Source organism: Polypterus senegalus, chromosome 3 (assembly GCF_016835505.1).
Source record: "Polypterus senegalus isolate Bchr_013 chromosome 3, ASM1683550v1, whole genome shotgun sequence".
Classification (NCBI taxonomy): Eukaryota; Metazoa; Chordata; class Cladistia; order Polypteriformes; family Polypteridae; genus Polypterus; species Polypterus senegalus.
The window spans coordinates 12,650,225-12,671,177 of NC_053156.1; the positions used below are offsets into that span (position 1 = coordinate 12,650,225).

General features: G+C 44.5%; 1 protein-coding gene across 1 annotated transcript in view; it reads left to right on the forward strand.

Annotated features, from left to right (window-relative positions):
- mettl1 (methyltransferase like 1) overlaps nucleotides 1–20,953 on the forward strand; it is a 52,463-nt gene that overhangs the window by 25,805 nt on the left and 5,705 nt on the right. The gene's annotated exons all lie outside the window — the stretch shown is intronic.

Sequence of the window (20,953 nt, forward strand, 5' to 3'; positions counted from 1 at the left end):
TTCCAAATTGATGCCTGCAACTTGCAGTGATTGCCCTTGAGCCTTATTAATTGGCATAGCAAAAGCCAAACGAACAGGAAATTGTAGCCGTTTGAAATCAAAGGGTAAATCATGCAGAATCGGCGGTATTCTTGGTATGAAAACATTTTCACGTCTTGCGCAACCTGTTGTGATAGCTGCTTCAATAATATGTATTGATGGAAAAGTTGCCGGCATTTCAAGATGTGATTCTCTTCAGAAACATTAGTCGGTAAGCATAAAAGTCCACTGCACTGAGTTTCTTGCCAGCAACAGAGTTGCCCGTAGATGGATCTGTTTGTGGAATTCCAAAGTAATACATATTTTCGCCTTGCCAAAAGATTAGTGGATACTGAAGCGCATCATAACACCTGTGTGTGTCTGCCACACGCTGAAGACTTCTGTTCTTTTTCTCAATGATAACATCCCGCTTCCCAAAGTCATTGCCTACCATTACATTGGCAACCTCATCAAGTGTTGGAGCATTGAATCGTCGGTGCTGCTCTCCCTGTGGCATTTTGTCAGCCCTTATGAGAATTTTATAATCATCTGTTGACATACATTGAAGTGCTGTCTTGAAAAGGGTGACATATGCGTTGTTCTCATGAAGGAATCGCTCTAAATCCATCACAATGTCCAGTCTCGCATTCGGTATTCTGCTGTGTCTATGATGCGCTGTTGTGGAAGTATTTCCCATGAAGTAGATCTGAAGGAACTCAATTGTTCCATCAGTTAATGGAAGTAATGATCCTATTGTATGGTAAACTTGACCTTGCACTTTGAATGTGGACATGAACCCATCCTCTCGTATTTGTTTAGTTGCACCAAAAGAAGTCATTTGAAAACAGGAATTGTACTTCCTGATGTTGTTCAAGAAATGCTTTGAAATTGGTGTTGATCCTGACATCAGAGAGGGTAGAGGTTCAGGTGGACGAAGTAGAGATGGCAGTTTCACCTTCCCATTTGAGCAACACAATCCCATTGACTCTCCTTTCCATTTTGGAGCTCTACAATGAACACAGATATGATCCATTTGGCCAATAACAGCGACAGGATGTTCATGATATGCAACCTGTCGTCATATGCAAAAGCCATATTTTTTAAATCCTGGTGCATTTGTCCACGTGTTGCATCAGCAGCCCTTCGCCTGCTGGCAGACAGCCTGGTTTCCCTTTCTTAAGATGTTTCGTCCGCTCTTGCATCAGACATTTTTACCAGCCAAACATACCCCATGACCTCCTCCTGGTCATGCCCCCATGCCCAGTTTGGTGGTGATCTATAATTGTGACTTTAAAATGAGTTTGACAAGAACACGGCAACACATTTGCAAACTTGTGAAGGGTAAATTTCACACAAACATTTGGCAGTTTTTCTTCACACAGAGGACCACAGGCATGTGGAATAAGAGACCAAAGGCACTTTTCCACTGCATAGTACGGCACAGCACGGTTCAGTACAGCTCACCTTGGTTCGGCTCGGTTTGCGTTTTCAACTGCAGTTTAGTACCGCTTTAGAGTGGGCGGGATTATTCACGTGTCGTTATAGTTGCGCCGCCTCTACTGCCGTGACACCGTGGAACTTTTACAACAACACGCAGACAACGACAACACTTTAGCTCGATGACGCACAAGGGTAAGCATCTAAAAAAAGCACATCACTAGCTAACTTTTATCACAGTTGCAAAGCATAAAATGAACTTAACTGCCAGTGTAACATTAAAATGCTGATTCTGTATATTACAGATCTTCCACATTTTGCAAAAAAGTCGCCGCAACAGACCATCTGTTTGGACATTTAACCGTGCTTCAGAGTGGTGGGATGTGATTGTTCCCGGTTTTACAAACACTCAGTGGCTGGAGAACTTTCGAATGTCTGAAGAAACATTTATCCACTTATGCAACAAACTGCGTCCAGCGATGGAGAGACGGGACACAAACATCCGCGTGTGTGTACCTTTAAAGAAAAGAATAGCCAGTGATGCAGTAATGACGATTTTCTCCGGCCAATCAGTGACCAGCAGAGTTTACACGTCACGTTTTGGTAACGGTTCGGCGCTTGGAACCTCGGCTGAGGTGGTACTAAAAAAAGGACCAGGTACCAGGTACTGTTCCCAGTGGAAAACCCCCCAAAAGTGAGCTGAACTGAACCGTGTCGTGCCGTACTATGCAGTGGAAAAGCGCCAATAGTAGTGTGGTGGGCAGGAGGACTTTATTGACCATCAAAACTCAACTTGATGTTATTTTGGCAAAATTAAGTGAGCTTTGTTGGGCTGAATGGCCTGTTCTTGTCTAGAGTGTTCTAATGTTGTAATAGTAATGGATATTATAAATAGACATTACTATATAATAGCAGTATACATTGCCCTCCATATTATTTGGGACAAAGACACATTTTTTCTTCATTTCCCCCATTGTTCCACATTTTAAAATTGCAAATCCAAAAGTTTAGACGTGATTAACGTGCACATGGCGGACTTTCATTTAAGGTGATCCACATACATTTTTAGTCACACAACGCTTTATGTACATGGTCCCCTTATTTCAGGGACAGCACCATAATGTTTGTGACACAGCAATGGCAGATCTATTAAAGCTGCCATATTTAGGGCTTTGTCACATAGCTCTTGCATGCAATGACTGCCTGAAGTCTGCGATTCATAGACATCGGCAGGAGCTGAGGATCTTCTCTGGTGATGCTCTGCCAAGACTCCAATGCAGCCACCTTCAGTTCCTGCTTGTTTACGAGGGCTTCTCGCCTTACGTTTTCTCTTCAGCATATGGAAGGCCTGCTTAGTAAGACTGAAGTCATGTGACTGACTTGGCCATTACAGAATTTTCCATTTTTTTTTTAGCTTTGACAAACTCCTGTGCTGCCTCAGCAATCTGTGTGCATCATTACCTTGTTGTAGAATGGAGCACCATCCAATGAGTTTGGAGACATTTACTGGAACTTGAACACATTGGGTGTTTGTATACATTTCAGAATTCTGTCAGCAGTTCCATCATCACTAAAGAAAAGTGTGCCAGGACCTGTGCTGGCCATACATACCCAAGGCACAAACCCTTCCCCAGCACCATGTTTAACAGATAGAGGTGGTCTGCTTTTCTGTCTCTATTCTTTGCTCTCACCATCACTCTGATGAGGTCCATCTTTGTCCCGTCTGTCCACAAGACTTTTTCCCAGAATTCTGCAGGCTCTTTGAAGTCCTTTTTCCACAAATCTGGCCATCTTGTTTCTATATTTTCCATCTTGCATTGTGGCCTCTTTGTTTCTGCTCATGAAGTCTTCTGTTGATAGTCGTCTCTGACACACACGCACACATCAGACCCCTGAAGACTGTCTCTGATCTGTCAGACAGGCATTTGGGGGCTTTTTCTTGACCATAGTGAGGATTCTTTAGTCCTCATCAGTGGAGGTCTTCCTTGGCCTACCAGTCCCTTCGCAATTACTGAGCTCATCAGTGTGTTCTTTCTTCTTTATGTTATTCAAGACAGTCAATTTTGGTCATTCAAAGGTTTTACTGATGTCCCCAATGATTTACTTCTTGCTTTTCAGCCTCATAATGGCTTCTTTGACTTTCACTGGCCCAGCTCTTGTCCTTATGTTGAACAATGGTAAGTAACTACAAGACTCCAATGGGTAGAAACAAACTAAGGTCTAAGTTATCTTAGGAAGCCATGAAACACACCTGAGGAATCACAAACACGTGTGACACCAATTGCCCCAAACATTATGGTGCCATGAAATGGGGAGCTCCATGTAGAAGAAGTGTGGTGTGACTGAAATGTCTAAAAATTCCCTTAAATGAAAGTCATCAATTTGCACTTTAATCACAACATCTGAATGGTTTGATTTGTAATTTTAAACCCTTTAGTAGGACAGGGGAATCACGGAAAAATGTGTCACCAACATTACGGAGGTCACTGTATAATGCAATAAATACACACTACTAACTACAGTGGGTATAGAAAAGAACCCACCCCCCCCCTACAAAATATTCCCTTTTTTTTGCTTTACAGTCTTAAATGACTTCCCAGATTTACTTACTCAATGCAAACTATAACATCCAAGTGAAAGATATCACAGCTACAGTTCAGAAAAATTATAAAAAATCAAACACAAGACCTACTGAGATTAATAAAGGTTCACCCCCCAATGTCAGTGTCATTTTGTTGACCCCCTTTTGCTTCAATGGCAGCCTTGAGTCTGTTGATTCTTCTCTATCAGCTTTGCCCATCTAGACTGAGGCCACTCTTCTTGCCCCCCACTCTTCTTCACAGTTTAACTGTTCAAGTTCGCTCATATTGGATGGTGAGTGTTGGTGGTCTGCTGTCTTCAGATCTTTCCACAGATTTTCACTGTGATTTAGGTCTGGGCTCTGACTGGCCACACCAAGACATTCACTTTTTTGTCCTTTATTGACTGTGTGGTCCATTTTGCTGTGCGCTTCAGGTCGTTGTCGTGTTGAAAGGTGAACATTCTGCCCATCTTCAACTTTCTGGCAGAGGGTGGCAGGTTTTGCTCCAGAATTTGACAGTATTTTGCCCCATCCATTTTTCCTTCTACCCTGTGGCAGAGAAACACCCCCACGACAGGATGTTGCCCCCTCCATTTTTTACTGTCAGTATGGTGTGTTGTGGATGATGAGCTGCATTGGTGTACCGTTTGGTGTTGAGGCCAAAGAATTTGATTTTGGTCTCATCTGACCATGAGACTTTTTTCCACTTTCCATCAGAATTTTCAAGGTGCGTTCTGGCAAAGCTCAAACGAGCCTCAATGTGGCCTTTCTTGAGAAGTGCGACCCTCCTGAACAAGCCATCATTGTAGAGCGCTTGTGAAATTGTTGTCACATGCACACCATTAATGACCACTCTGTGTCATCAAATCCTGTAACTCCTTCAAAGTGGCCATTGGGCTCTTACCAGTTTCCGCCTTGCTCTTCCATCCAGTTTGGTAGTACTAGGACCCTCCCTGGATCCTCCAAACACTTGCCACTTCTTTATGATGGACTTTACTGAGCTCCTTGGGATTGATAAAGCCTTTGAGATTGTTTGGTCTCCATCTCCTGCCTTATGTCCGTCCACAACTCTAACCCTGAGATCTTTTCAAAGTGACTTGTCACCCATAGTCAGTTGTTTGCTGTCAGTTGCACTACCAAGCAAGGGAATGAATGGACCAGGAACAGCTTCACTAATCACACTCATTACAACTGATCACAGCCAGTAACCATGGTGGGCACTGACACCTGATTGAGTTTAGGAGGGGGGGATCCTTTATTAATCTCCGGATTTCTTGTTTTTGATTTTTAAAAATTCTTCTGAACTGTAGCTGGATGTTATAGATTGCATTAAGTAAGTAAGTAAGGCTGGAAAAAATATTGGTTTGTGTGTTTTCATTTAAGGCTGTAAAGCAAAAGAAATAAGAATATTTCGAAGGGGGGATTCTTTTCTATACCCACTGTATATAACCAGACAGGTATATACATAGAAAGAGAACAGAGATGAGCAGGATCGCAATCAAGGGTTTGTTTTTTTTTTTCACATGTTAATAAGTAACAAGTGTGTGCAAAATTGCACAAAGAAATTGTATGGGGTTGGTTGAAGGGTAGTGAGTGGAGTGTTGTGCAGGTTGCAGGACAGCTTTTTTACCTTCTATCAGAAATAAGCTGTTTTTAAGTCTGGTGGTTTGAGTATGGATGACCCTTTAGCATTTGCCAGAGGTCAAGAGATCAAACATTCAGTGTTACGGGTGGAACGATTTTCCAGTGATACCCCGTAGCCATAAGGATCACCAGGTGTTCACCCTTTGTTTATATGAATGATATTTTATTTCACATTTTCACGGTATGTATCTAAAGTCCTAATTAGGATTCACTCTTCCGGCTTTACCCTCTCCTTCTCTGTACATTAGGAATGAGTGTTAAGAAATGCGTCAACATTTTAACCAATTAGAGGTTGAAAACCAGTTAAGAAAATAACATGGCCACCTTGTCAAATTGCAGGTCGATTCTGTAAGTAACAACTGAATCGGAGCAAGTGCAACAAGACCCCCCGGTAAAACGGTAGTAGCACTTCAGAGAGTGTAGTAACACCGTCTGTTCCAACACCTCTTTAAGAAACACAGAGGGGTTTTAAGTAATCCACAGAAGTCGGCACACCTGTGCAAATTGTTTGCATCAACTTGTAAGGCTCCTCTCAGTTGAATTGCTGCAGAACATCTGTAGGTTGTTACCTATTAGTTCTTCTCTGAAGAAGAGGCATTTGTAATTTTTTGAAATTTCCTTTTTTTTTTCCAGTTTTTTTCATCTAAACCTTACATTTAAATCTCTAGCGGCTTACCTTTTCACCATTTTTGGTCGTTGCATCTGATTAAATTTATAGAAAACCGGGAAAAGCTGATGTGTTCTAAAACATCTGACCACTTGTGTAAATAGGTGGTGTCTAGCCGAGTACCGTTTACCTTGTCCACTGTTCAAATTCCTTTTTTCTTTATTCCCCTTATCACATGGTGAATTGACTTGGCTAAAAACAAATTAAAGCAGGCCGAATCGAGCTGTGCCATTAGCTGCTTTGTGCCTACCCAGCGTGGACTGAGCAAATCATAAATGGGTATTATGTAGCCGAGTAAAGTTCGCCCCGTTCATCGTTCAGATTCTTTTTTTTTTTTTTATTCCCCTTTTTACACTTTGTGCTTGCATCGCACGTTGAGAGAGAGAGCGAGTGCACGCTCAGCGAATGGGCAAAACCAGAAAAAAGATTGTAATGCCAAACAGGAGAATGATTGCTGCACAATGTTGTCCACATGACCTTCCAGTACTTAACAGAATTTACCAAGAATAAGATGAACATTAAATCTGCTTATTTTTGAGCTGCTGTAATTTGACACTAATAAGTTTAGATTTCTGTGTAAACGCTTACATGCTTTTGATTCCTTATATAAAACGTTTACTAGATTCCTTGGATTTTAACATCCCTAGTGTACATTAACACAAAGGAGTTTGGGATTAACCAAACTTTTAATATCCAAAGGTAAATTAAATTTTTAAAGGACAACTTGGATACTGTGGACTGTTGGGGAATCCACGCATCCCCAAACCCCAGACACAACTCTCCGCAGGACACAAACTGTGGTCCAAAAGACCCTTTTTTATGTAAAACAGTTAACTTAAATCTCTGCCAATACACGCAGACAACTGACCTCCTCCTCTGCAGGAAAATGTTGTCCTCCTTCCTTCACTCCCAACTCCAGTTCTCCTGTCTGAAGTATTGGGGGGCCCATTTATTTTTAAGCTCAACCTACGACTACTTCTGGTTCATCAATGGGTGTAGCCAGGATGCACTTCCGGGTCAGGTGGAACCAGTGCCACCCAAACACCTGACAATGCCGCCTATTGGAACTAGAACTCCCAGCTAGCCCCCTGCACGTGTCCTAATGGCCGGTTGACCTGAGGGATGCCGCCACCAGGCGTACCAAGAGAATACATGGCTCTGGTGCATACCATTTCACTGCAGGCCTCCTAGCTGGCAAAGGAAGCACCATCTGGGATCTGGGGATCTGGGATCCCAGTCCGTCCTTGCCTTCTGTGACAATACCTAGTTGTTCTTTTGTCTGTGCATGACATACTGTTCTTTAATCCTTTTAAAGCTTATTTTCATACCTGCCCAAACCCCCTATCCTACAGAGAATCACTTGCCAAACCCATCTGAGGCCCTCATCTCCCAACCCAGAACCTTGCCATAAAATTCACTTCCTGAGTCAGTCCTAAAGAATCATGGGTTGGTTAGACATGAAAGCATATCAATGAAATAAAACACTAATATTACATTTGCCTTGTCTACATACAATATATTTATCAACTTATACACAAAATTTCACACCACAACAGGGGCACTTACCCAGTGGTCTAAATATGGATCCCAGTGCAATTACAGGGACGCTGTTCTGTAAATATGGTGCTGTCTTGCCGATGAGACATGAAACCGAGGTCCTGACTCTATGAGGCCTGAGCAGACCAGCATGACCGAGACCTTCACCTTTTTTTTTATTTTCAGGTTAGCTGGTCATGTGGCAGCTTGTTTTTTGTCGTCTTATTGTTTGGCTGCTCATTAAGGAAAAAGAAACGGCTAAGGGGTCTGAGTCACGTCAATTAAAACTAAGGCAAAACAGCAGTGCAAACGGTTCACTAATTAAGAAGATGATTAGAATGAAAACCTGCAGCCACTGGAATCCACCAGGACGGGAGTTGGACACCCCTGCTTTAAGTGTCTTGTTATCTCTCCATCGATTTTTACCTCAGCGTGCTACACTAAAAATCTCGCAGAAGTTAATTCTGATTCTCGGTGGACTAGGCCCAAATACACCACAGTGTAACTGGGACTGTCGGTCTCCTTAATGTACTGTCAGTTCAGATAGGCACTCTCACTTCCAGTTCACTGGGGTACCACCGGTCCAGTCTCCTTTCCTGTTCACTTTACCGACACACAACTGCACAGCCAAGTATTGTTCCAGTCACATCATCAAGTGTGCTGATGATACAACTGTGGTAAGCCTAATCAGTAACAATGACGACTCGGCATACAGAGAAGGGGTTAATTTAAACTCTTGACGAGTTGGTGCGCAGACAACAATCCCTCTTTCAGTGTGGAAAAACCCAAAAAGATGATTCGTGACTTTAGGAAGTCTCATTCTGCATTCAGCCCACACTACATGCATGGCTTGAATGTTGAGACTGGTCAAAGTATCAAGTTCCTTGGAATGCATGTTCTAGAAGACCTCACTTGGAACCATAATCCTCTTCTCTTGCTACAACAGCCCTCACATTCTCCATCCTGACCTCATTTTATAGAGGGTGTTAGAGAGAGCATGCTAACCAGCTCTGTTACTGTGTGTGGTTTGGGAAGTTGCGGCATTACTGATCGTAAGATGCTACAGAGTTTTGTGAGGACCTCTGAGCACATCATTGGTGCGTCCCTGCCTTCCCTCCAAGGCATCTTTAATAAACGCCACCCCTATAAAGCATTCAGCATTGTGTCCAGTTCCACCTACCGCTCACGAGCGTTTTACTGCCCCCATCTTGTTTGGGGAAAAATATGTTGCTGCGTCCGCCATGCCCACACAACCTTGCTGCTGAACACCCCCAGGCTGTCGGACTCCTTTTATTTTATTTTTTTTATATGATTTTCAAACCCATTTAGTCCTGAACAGGGTCGCAGTGTGTGCTGGAGACTATCAAAGCTAGCTTGGGGATGCAAGACAGGTCAGGGTGCCAGTCCATCGCAGGGCAAACGCACACACCAGGACCACTTTAGTGTTGCCAGTCCACCTAACCTGCATGTCTTTGGACTGTGGGAGGAAACCCACGCAGACACGGGGAGAAAATGCAAAATGCAAGAAGGGAGAACCCGAGATGAGAACCCTGGTCTCCTTACTCCAAGACAGCAGCGCTGCCACTGTGTCACACAGGCGCCTTAATGCCTTCACTAACTCCAGATGAAATGTTAACTTTACAAAATTTTTTACCTAACTTTTTATCTTTAACTCTGCTTATTTTCTGATTGTTAGAACTAGGTTAGTGTAATAAACTCGTTGAAAACTTAAGAAAATAAGGTAACAATTTCTTATACGGCACCTTGTTCTGCACTTTGTTGTGACACTTGATGCTGTCTTGTGTTGTTGCACATTACACCGTAAGCCTCATGGCACTCAGTTTTTCTCTCACCGTGTCCTTGTATGTGGCTGCGATGGCAATAAAGAATACTTGACTATCATTGGATTTCCTCAGCAGTACCACTCGTCGACCAGTAGTAAGGACAGGAACTCAAATGAAATGTTGTCACCCTGTTTGCTATGATCACGTATTCTGGTGAATCAGCCCGACTGCAGACAGACACAGGACTCCCAATGTCTGAAGCACATACGTTTATTTTTTATTTTTCTCTACGGTACACAACACAGTGCCCACATCCCACAATAGTCTATTTCTTTTCTTCTCTTCTTTCTTCTGCCGCCTCCACTCCTCTCCTCGCAAGCTCCGTCCTCTGCCTCCCGACTCCGGCTCTCCGAATGGAGTGAGGCGGCCCCTTTTATGTTGCACTTTGATGACTTTTGATGGTCCCCAGTCGTCTGCCACAGTATGAAACAAAATAACAAGTGCTCGATGGCACCAAATATAACAGAAATAAAATATATTCACCGGCTATTATAACGTTCAAAACTTAAAGGCATCATATTTGTTATCGGACTTCCTTCTCTGAGCTTGCTCGTCTTCCAAATGAGCCACCTCCTCCCAAGAGTGCCCTGTCTTTATAGCTCTTGGTTCGGAAGGGGCGGAGGTAGTTGCCCTCACTGGGTGGCTCCTCCAAGATGTGGGAGGCAAAGGAGACTGTGGGGTTAGTGATTGAGCCCCTCCTTGGTGTCCTGGGGTTGTAGTGCTTCCCTTTGTGATGAGCCGGGATGGTGGCCTTTTGACGCTCACATGTGATACACCACAGCTGCTTTTCCTTTGAGTTTTATTTATTTGTTTTGTAGAATGAACGCCGGACACAGACAGGCAGACATGTTTCAAAGCAGCACCACACATTTATTTACAACTAATATTTACAAGTAAGTGCACGCAACCCACAAACTCCCCAAAAGTCTAGGCCTCACACTGCCCCTTTCTCTCTTCAGGCCGCCTCCATGCCTCCTCCAAGACCTTATCTTCCTTCACTCCCGACTCCAGCCATCGAACGGAGGGAAGTGGCCCCTTTTATACACACCCGGATGTGCTCCAGGTGCCTCCCGGCAATCTTCCACCGGCACTCCACAGTGTGGCGGAAGTGTCGGCCGTGCACCCGGCAGCACTCTGGGTGTCCCCGGTCCTCTTCTCCCAGCACTTCCGGGTTTGGTGGAAGTGCTGAGGTCCAGGGCTCCAAAGGCATCGGGGCGCCCCCTGGCGGTGACCACGGGCCCCTACAGGGTTGAGCTATCAAAGCCACCAGGGCAGTCGCTCCCTCGTGGTCTGGAGGAGGTGCAAGCCCTATTATGATGGTCAATCAAAAAAGTAATGGTATCTACCACAATGGATGAAAGCTGACACAATACAACAAACACATTTGTGATGGATTATGGGTAGTTCAAAAAACCACACCGCAGCGATCTGCCGTGAGTCTAGATCAAGCTAACGTCACATTAGCATAGATGCTATATTGTTGAACAATGCGCTGTGGTGAGATTTCTTAGGAGAGGAAATGAAACCTGCTGAAATCCACCAAAGAATGTTGACTCAGTACAGGAGTGATGAAAACTTCAGGAACTCAAAAAAGAGTTTATGAATGAATAGAAAAGTTTAAAGCGGGAAGAACAAGTGTAACCGACAAAGCTACAGCTGGTTGACACATCAACATGGCAGATGCCTTCATCAGAGAAGACCGATGGATTTATCCTCGTGTTCTTAAGGAGGCTAGTGAGTACATATATAAACCCTTGACACATATTTTTAGGAAGTCACTGTGCACTGGAGAGATTCCAAAGGACTGGAAAATGGCAAATATCATCCCATTATATAAAAGGGTGACAGGGCAGATCCAAGCAACTATAGGCCAGTAAGCTTAACAAGCATCACAGGAAAATTAATGGAAGGAATTATTAAGGATAAGATTGAGCAACACATGACAAGGACAGGAGTTATTAGGAACAGTCAGCATGGGGTCAGAAGAGGGAGGTCGTGTTTTACTAACATGTTGGAATTCTATGAGGAGGCAACAAAAGGATACGATCAAAGTGGAGCAGATGATATTATTTATCTGGACTTTCAGAAAGCATTTGATAAGGTGCCACATGAGAGGTTGGGCATCAAGTTAAAAGAAGTGGCAGTTCAGGGTGATGTTTTTAGATGGGTGCAGAATTGGCTCAGACACAGGAAGCAGAGGGTGATGGTGTGAGGAACCTCATCAGAACTGGCCGATGTTAAGAGTGGAGTTCCACAGGGGTCAGTGCTAGGGCCGCTGCTATTTTTAATATATATAAATGATTTAGATAGGAATATAAGTAACAAACTGGTTAAGTTTGCAGATGATACCAAGATAGGTGGATTAGCAGATAATTTGGAATCCGTTATATCATCACAGAAGGACTTGGATAGCATACAGGCTTGGGCAGATTTGTGGCAGATGAAATTTAATGTCAGTAAATGTAAAGTATTACACATAGGAAGTAAAAATATTAGGTTTGAATACACAATGGGCGGTCGGAAAATCGAGAGTACACCTTATGAGAAGGATTTAGGAGTCATAGTGGACTCCAAGCTATCAACTTCCCAACAGTGTTCAGAAGCCATTAAGAAGGCTAACAGAATGTTAGGTTATATAGCGCCTTGACGTGTGGAGTACAAGTCACAGGAGGTTCTGCTCAGCCTTTATAATGCACTGGTGAGGCCTCATCTTGAGTACTGTGTGCAGTTTTGGTCTCCAGGCTACAAAAAGGACATTGCAGCACTAGAAAAGGTCCAGAGAAGAGCAATGAGGCTGATTCCAGGTCTACAGGGGTTGAACTATGAGGAAAGATTAAAAGAGCTGAGCCTTTACAGTTTAAGCAAAAGAAGATTAAGAGGTGACATGATTGAAGTGTTTAAAATTATGAAGGGAATTAGTACAGTGGATCGAGACTTGTATTTTAAAATGAGCTCATCAAGAACACGGGGACACAGTTGGAAACTTGTTAAGGGTAAATTTCGCACAAACATTAGGAAGTTTTTCTTTACACAAAGAACGATAGACACTTGGAATAAGCTACCAAGTAGTGTGGTAGACAGTAAGACGTTAGGGACTTTCAAAACTCGACTTGATGTTTTCTTGGAGGAAACAAGTGGATAGGACTGGCGAGCTTTGTTGAGCTGAATGGCCTGTTCTCGTCTAGATTGTTCTAATTCTAATTCTAATTACGTTGTCCACTGTTGCTGCACGTTTGGATTTCCGCTATGGAACTGCACAGGCCATAGTGCAGTATGACTTGGGGTAACCGTAAAGTTTCCACAAGATGGGTACCCAAACAGTTTACTGACCTGCAGAGCCAATATCCTTTGGTGAATTTCAGCAGGTTTCACTCCCTCGGCTCAAATAAATGTGACTATGGCGCGATGTTGAGCAATGGTGCAATCCTGCAGCGGAGTGGCTGTTTTCATTTGAATTTGGCTTCAACCTTTTTGAGAGGTTTACTTACCTCGGTGGTGACATTCATGTCTCTGGTGACTCTTCCTATGAAGTCAGTAGATGGATTGGGAGACCATTTTGGGGGTATTGAGGTCACTAGAAAGGGGTGTGTGGTGCTACCGATATCTCTGCAAAAGGACGAAGGTCCATGTCTTTAGAGCCCTGGTGCTTCCTGTTTGCGAGACATGGATGTTATCCAGTGACCTGAGATGGAAGACTGGGCTCCTTCATGTGTGTCTCTTCAAAGAATCCTTGGGTACTGTTGGTTTGACTTTGTGTTGCTAATGGAGTCCCGAATGAGGCACATGACCTGCACTGTGAGGGGGTCTCAGTTACAGCACTACAGATGTAGTGTAGTGTGGCACGATTCCCAGAGTGTGATCTGGCTTATTGTTGAGGACCCGAGTGGCTGGACCAGGCCTTGGGGATGCCCATGTTAACACCAGGCTGTGGCAGATAGAGGGTAATTTCCGGAAGGTGGTCTGCCTGGGGTTTGCTGACCAGGATCCCGAGCTGTTTCATTGTGTGATGGGTGTGGCAACACGCTGTAACAGTGTAGACTCCCCAACCAGACCTGATCTGAACCTTGGCTTCAACTAGAATAATGGCAGAGCGCTGCTCTGTGCTTGTTCAAATTACCCATAAGGCATCTGAAACGTGTTCTCTTGTGTCAGCTTATATCTGTCGCAGTTACTGCGTCATTTTCAAATTGCCTTTACTTATTTGATTTACCCTCATATTACATTATGACAAAGAACGCAGTCTCCTAAGAAAATCGAATTTGCTCTGTCCTTTCTTACATAGTTCCTTTGCGTTGTGAGTCCAGTCCTGTCTGTCATTAATGTGGACCCCCCTCAAGTACTTGTAGTTACGCACCACCCTCCCACCCACTCCTTGAATAGTGACCAGGCATAGGAGCTTTTTGGTGTGGGGAGAGTCCATAGCCAGTTCCTTGGTTTTGCTGATGTTAAGAATTCAGACGACTCTTTCTGCACCAAGAAACAAAGTTTTCCACCTGACTCCTCTCCTCTGCCTGATCCCCCTTATCGATAACACCCCTGTAATTGAAGAATCATCTGAGAATTTCTGCAGGTGACTTGACCTGCTGTTACATTTATAGTCTGAGGTGTACAGCGTGAAGAGAAAAGGAGACAGGACTCCATTGTTTCTGTTACAGTTCTTGAGTCTCCTCACAGGATGGTGGTCTCCTGAACAGTTAGTTAGTCCATCATCCAGGACACCATAGGCTTATCTACTTGCGCATCTCTGAGTATACCCCTTTAACAGGAATGGTTGGATGGTACTGAAGAAATTAAAAAACATCATCCTCACAGTGCAGCCAGCTTTGTCCAGCCTTATGGAGCAGACAGATCATTTCATCCTCCATTTCCAATCTTTGCCTGATAGGCAAAGTAGTCCAGGTGGTCTCCCACAGGAGTACTCCTATAGTCCAGTACCAGCCTTCATGATGATGAGGTGTAAAGACCACTGGTCTGTAGTCATTAAGTGAATGCCTTCTTGGAATCCCAACATTCCTCCTAGGTAATTGTTCACACAGGGAGAGACAAAAGAAGCATTCACCTCTGCCAGCTATTGTGTGATATGCTGACGTTTTGGTCTCGGCTACCCCTTCTGTACGGTACTTTGCTATGTCACTGATGCACATCCTCTTGGCTTCTTTGTGTCACACCCGCATCAGGGCCAGAGATTCAAGTTTGAGCAATGCACGGAATCTGCATCAAATGGCTCAGTCAGGCAGCCAGATGCCCACTGCCCATTTGAAAATAAATCCAAAGACGCGGGTCAGTAGGAAGTAGACATGCTGACAGGGACTGCCTGTCGCTGCACCCGCGCTCACAATGAAAGGACCCGTCTCCTCCGAGGCCAAGGCCTGCCTCAGCGATGTTTCTGCTGATAGGAAGGCATGCTGACTCGCTGGCTTGGAGCTTATCTGCCGACAGTCAGGCCAGAGCTGCATTATTCTGGTGCCACAGGCCTGTTGGCATATTCACCCAGGTCACTGATGGACTGCTGCTGCGGTCATCCAGACTCTGCTGGGAATTGGTGGGGGTGAAGCAGCAGTGGAGACAGAGGTGGTCATTGTGAATTGGCAGTGGACACTGCTGCTGTTTGTCCGGCTCTGGTCAGGTCAGTGACACCAGTGAGGGTGTGACTTAGAGTGCCCTCCATAATGTTTAGAACAAAGGATCATTTTCTCTTTAATTTCCCCCTCTGCGCCACAGTTTAAAATTACAAATCCAACAATTGTGAATAAAGTGCACATTGCAGACTTTCTTTTAAGGCGATTTTTCACACAACACTTTATGTACATGGTCCCACCATTTCAGGGCACCATGAATGGCAGGTTGTCATTTTTAGGACTGTCTGTACAAGCTCCGACTCTCATGAAGCCCTGCAGGAGTCCGAGGCACCGCTGCAACCCAGGGGTTTGCCATCTAGCGTCCAGGGAAAGGTAATGCTTTGGCCACACTTGATCCCCTGGTCCTCACAGCGTGGTGGCCCGCTACAGCCTCTCGTCATCATAAGTGCCTGAATCTTCCCAGGCGAATGCAGCTGTAGACACATCAGCTACACCAATGAACTCGGCACTGCAGTCAGCTGGGAACCTGACTTTCATGTTTCGATCCCCGTCTCCGGATCACCTGCATCTAAAATCGGAGGCCGTCAAGTCAGAATCGGGTTCAGTGATAATGCCGCAAAACGTCACCCCGTGAAGTATTTTGCTTTGCGCATTCGCTTGGGTCTCTCGTCTGATGTCAATGCCGTTTTTAGAGGCTGTTTGCTCTTCGCTACTCATGCACGAGCAGGGAGTGGAGGACAAACCAACGTAGCTTAACTTTTCCTTTTGGCAAAGAGAGCCACCATAAAATGCAGCAGCGAGTTTTGTCGCCGATTACCGTCATCTACCCCTGAATTTCGACAAAAGTCGACATCCGCCCGGAAAGAGTTAACTTTGTCTCCTTCACGTCAGTGATTAGTTTTCTTTTGCAGGTGAGAACACATCTGCTTTCCCACAACACTTCTTTTACGATGTTTATCGCCCTCCAGCAACTGCTTCTTTGATCCTTGTTGATTTCTTCATTATAACGACCATAAATATCCACGTTCTTGTCCAATTTTATCCCATCTTATCGCCCTTTTGTGTTCTCCATCTCTTTTGTGAATCGGCACCTTCCCCTAAGGCAGAGGTCTCCAACCTTTTTTCCCCCTGAAAGCTACTTTTACAAGATGAAAATGGCCAAGAGCAGCTTCTTCCCATAGCTTATGTCAACCCAAACAAACTGAATAAGCTTGTTTTGCCTGAACATTTACAACATGTTGGTGTCCACAGCTCACATTTTGCATTAAAACGTCACAAAAAATATTGAGTTCACCTGCAAGTGCATTTTGTATGTCTGTATGGATTTTCTAGTGTATCTCACACTATTAGATTAAAGCATGAAGGCTGTCAAAATAAAACAATGCAATTCCAAATCCACAGATATGACTTATTCATTTGTCAATTTGTCACATGTCACGGTGTCACTTTATTCACAGGTCCAGTCGCATGTGTGATGTGTTTTTTAGTTAGTCAGATGACTGGCACTGCATGGAGTCAACAAGAGAGGCAGGCGTCTGATCACTCTGATGGAGGCATTTCAGTGTCCGTCTGTCAGTCTTGTTCTGAACTTTGACTTCATGACATTCATGTCAGACTCACAAAGGTATGGAGACCCAAACACAGCAGACATTTTCAGAGCTGCTTGGTGAAGATTCTTAGAGTTATGTGACTCTACTAAGCTCCAGAAGTGCTGTTGAGACTTTAACTGCACATTGTTTTGAAGGTTTACTAATATATAATATACTAGCAAAATACCCGTGCTTCGCAGCGGTGAAGTACTGCCTTAAAATTTTTATTAAGAAGAAAAGTAAACCTTTTTAAACTGAGGGAAATATGCCAATAATTATCTGTTAAGGATCTCTTTGTATACCACGTTGTCAGTTCGGCCCTCCGGTTGTAATATGACCAGGCTGTGCGCTGAGCTTACTCTTGATCATGTAACGTACAGTCGGCCATGTGAACAGTAATCTTGTCTCAAATCTCACAGCTTGGATTGCTGCTCTCATAATCGGTTTGAGTTTCATGGTTTGTTTCAATTACGACAGTATTTGTAGGACTTGTGTTGAAGAGACATTCGGCATCTGTCAAGCGTTGTAAGCACACAACCGGTTTCATTGATAACTTCACATCCAGCTTTTGAGAGTTTAAACATTCATAAACATCAAAGTGTCCACTACTGAAACCGTCACCTGTCAATCTAAGATGTTTAAGAGGCATTGGCGGTTGTCCAAAGGTGTAAAATATTTGGCCATTTCGGTACACTTGAAAGCGACAACCGAACAATTCAGCGGCAGCCATCAACTCACATGCAGATCCATAGGTGAAGGGCTTAAGCATTTCACTCTTCTAGTGCTCCTGTGTAGTCTAATTATCTCCTGTACCGTCATCAGTCCACACCTTGAACCTGTCCAGTCATTCAATACATAAGACACAATGGATATCAAGAGTGAGCCTGATATGGCCGTGCAATATGTAACACAGAGAATGGAAAAGGCAGGTGCCATCTCCGGGCATGGAAACCACTCGGTAAGTGACAGTTCTCTGATCGATGGTGATCACCTCGATAGACATGTTAATTGGGGTACGGCTGGAATGATAAAGGAAATGGGTACCTGAACAATGTAAAGTAAGTCTAAAATACCTACACAATAACTATAATCGTAATAAATGAACAATAAAATAACAATAAAATAGAAGCCGTGGATTAAATAAAAAGGCTGCAGTTATCAGCAGGGAGACGTGAATCCCGTGGCGAAGCAAGGAAGGGAATGTAGAGACCGGAGCGACGGACGGCCTTATATAGGCAGGCAGCCAGCAACGTGGGAGGCGTTGGGGTGGGGGACCCAACGCCGCCTCCCACGGTGACCGAGCTGCAGGCTATGGACGTATATATGAATGTAAGTAGGATTCAGTTAGCGTTGGGAACCCGCGTGCCAAATTTCTTAAAGATGGGCCCATAAGTAACAAAGACCGTTGGAAAGTTCAATATGGTGGCCGACAGTGGCGTCATACCACCGAAATAAGTACGTACATTGGTTTCGGTTAGTGCAGGGAAGCCACCTACCAAATTTCGTGAAGACGGGGCCATAAATAAGAAAGTTCAACATGGCGGACGTTATCGACCGTTATGACCGTTACGTGTAGAATTTCAATATGAAACCTGCTTAACTTTTGTAAGTAAGCTGTAAGGAATGAGCCTGCCAAATGTCAGCCTTCTACCTACACGGGAAGTTGGAGAATTAGTGATGAGCGAGCAAGTCAGTCAGTCAGTCAGTGAGGGCTTTGCCTTTTATTAGTATAGATAAAATCCAACGTCTGTCAGTCTGTCCGCTTTTCTTGAGAGAACTACTTAGTGGATTGAGATCGGTTTTTTTTTTCTATAATTTGCTTGAACATTCCAGTTGATTTTGAGATTTCTCTCATTTCGCTATGTATCAGAGTTCACTTGCGGTAACTGATTTATTTGCACAAATCCAAGAAACACGCAGAGTTCTGAGGTGTGGGGCCTTCCTCACTCACTCTCCGGCTTCGGGACATGTACCTTAACTCCGCTTAGCTAGCGAACGAGAGAACAATTGAATTCAACTCTGTTTGATATTTAAAATAAAGTGTTACTTAGGTCTTGATGAGTTTTGAGTCCGGATATTCTCTTAAGTGTATGCCACATTGAAAAGGTAGATTACAATTCAGATTGTGGATCGTGATTTTGTGTTAAAAGGATCCTGATATGATTTTTTAGAAAGACCACCCATGGCTGATTTGACTAATCAAGCTTTCAAATTTATGTAGGATTCATTAACCCTTTGGCGAGCTACTTTTGAAAGGGGTCTCGAGCTACCAGTAGCTCACGAGCGACGTGTTGGAGACCCCTGCCCTAAGGTGTATTGCAATGTTTCTCTACTTCTCCCTATGGCAGCAGCGGCTTGTCACTCCTTTTCTTTTCTGGAGGTCACCATTTGTGTTTAAGATGTTGTGCACCGATGCCCACACCAGATCCTTTTTTTTTTTTTCATCTATTTCCCAAATCTATCCATGATTGCTTCATTTTTATTTTTATGCTGTATTGAGGATTTGTTCTGTTCTGTGTATTGTGTTGCATTGACCCCCATCATTTGACACCCACTGCACACCCAACCTACCTGGAAAGGGGTCTCTCTTTGAATTGCCTTTCCTGAGGTTTCTTCCATTTTTCCCTACAAGGTTTTTTTGGGAGTTTTTCCTGGTCTTCTTAGAGAGTCAAGGCTGAGGGGCTGTCAAGAGGCAGGGCCTGTTAAAGCCCATTGCGGCACTTCTTCTGTGATTTTGGGCTATACAAAAATAAACCGTGTTGTATTGTATTTGTACCTACATTGCTTGTTTTGTGTCTTCTATTACTTTTTCTAGTAACTTTCTCTTGCTTTGTATTTTAGTTTCACTTTTCCCCAGTCCATGTTTTTCTATAAATCCTATTACCTCCAATGAATGATTGCTCCTGGACCAAGGGCTGTGTTAACATATGGGCATAGTGGGCCCTGGCTTGGGGGCCCAAGATTTTTCTGATGCCAATGTATGTTTCTGTTTTGCTGTCAAAACAGGGGCCCCTGTGCACTACTTTGCCCCGGGGCCTAAGATGCTGTTAAGAGGGCCCTGCCTGGACTCCTCTTTCCTAGTCAAAGAAGGACAGAAGTAACTACACTTCCTACAGGGCAGGAGTAGCACTAAGCCTGCCATTCCCACCCTCACTGCTTTCTACAGAGGCAGCGTAGAGAGTGTACTGACCACCTGCATCTCTGTCTGGTATCGGGTCTGTACTGCCCCAGGCTGGATTTCCCAGCAGAGAGTGGCGAGAGGGTGCTAAGAAGATCATTGGGACGTCTCTCCATCCATCCCATACAGGAACTTTGCAGCAAATGCTGTCCGAATAGACCCGCAAACATTATCAGAGACTAAACTTGACCCCACTATGCACTGTTGGCTAGTCTGCCCTCTGGCAATTGGTGATGAAGTATACAGTGTAGAGCTTCCAGATTTCATAAAGGTTTTGTTCCACAAGCCGTTTGATTCTTCTTTTATTACAGTGCAATATTACACCGATTAGCCACAACAATAGAAACCAGTGGCAGGGTGATGGGAATACCATTAATTATCATGTGTGAACGCTGGCCCCCGCACAGACAGACGGACAACATGTTTTCACCCATCACACTGTTTATTCACACTATTTACAATTATCCAAAGTTACGTGCACTCACAAAACCCTAGTGCCCCCGGCACTGTATCCCCCAAAGTCCAGGGCCACAGTCTCTGTGCCTTTGTTCCTGGCCGCCTCCTGTCCTCTCTCAAGCTCCGTCCTTCTGCCTCCCGACTTCCACCGCTGACTGGAGGGAGGCGGCCCCTTTTATGGGAACCCGGATGGGCTCCAGCTGCTTCCTGGCACTTAACGGTGGCCACACCCCTGTGTGGCGGAAGTGCCGGCTGCGCACCCGGAAGCCGTCCGTGTCTCCCCGGTCGTCTTCCCCCCGGCACTTCCTGGTGTGGCTGAAGTGCCGGGCTCCCAGGATAAACAGGCACTGGGGCGCCGCCTGGCGGTGGCCACGGGTCCCTACAGGGCTGGGCTTCAAAGCCCCCTACCCGAGGCCCCCTGCAT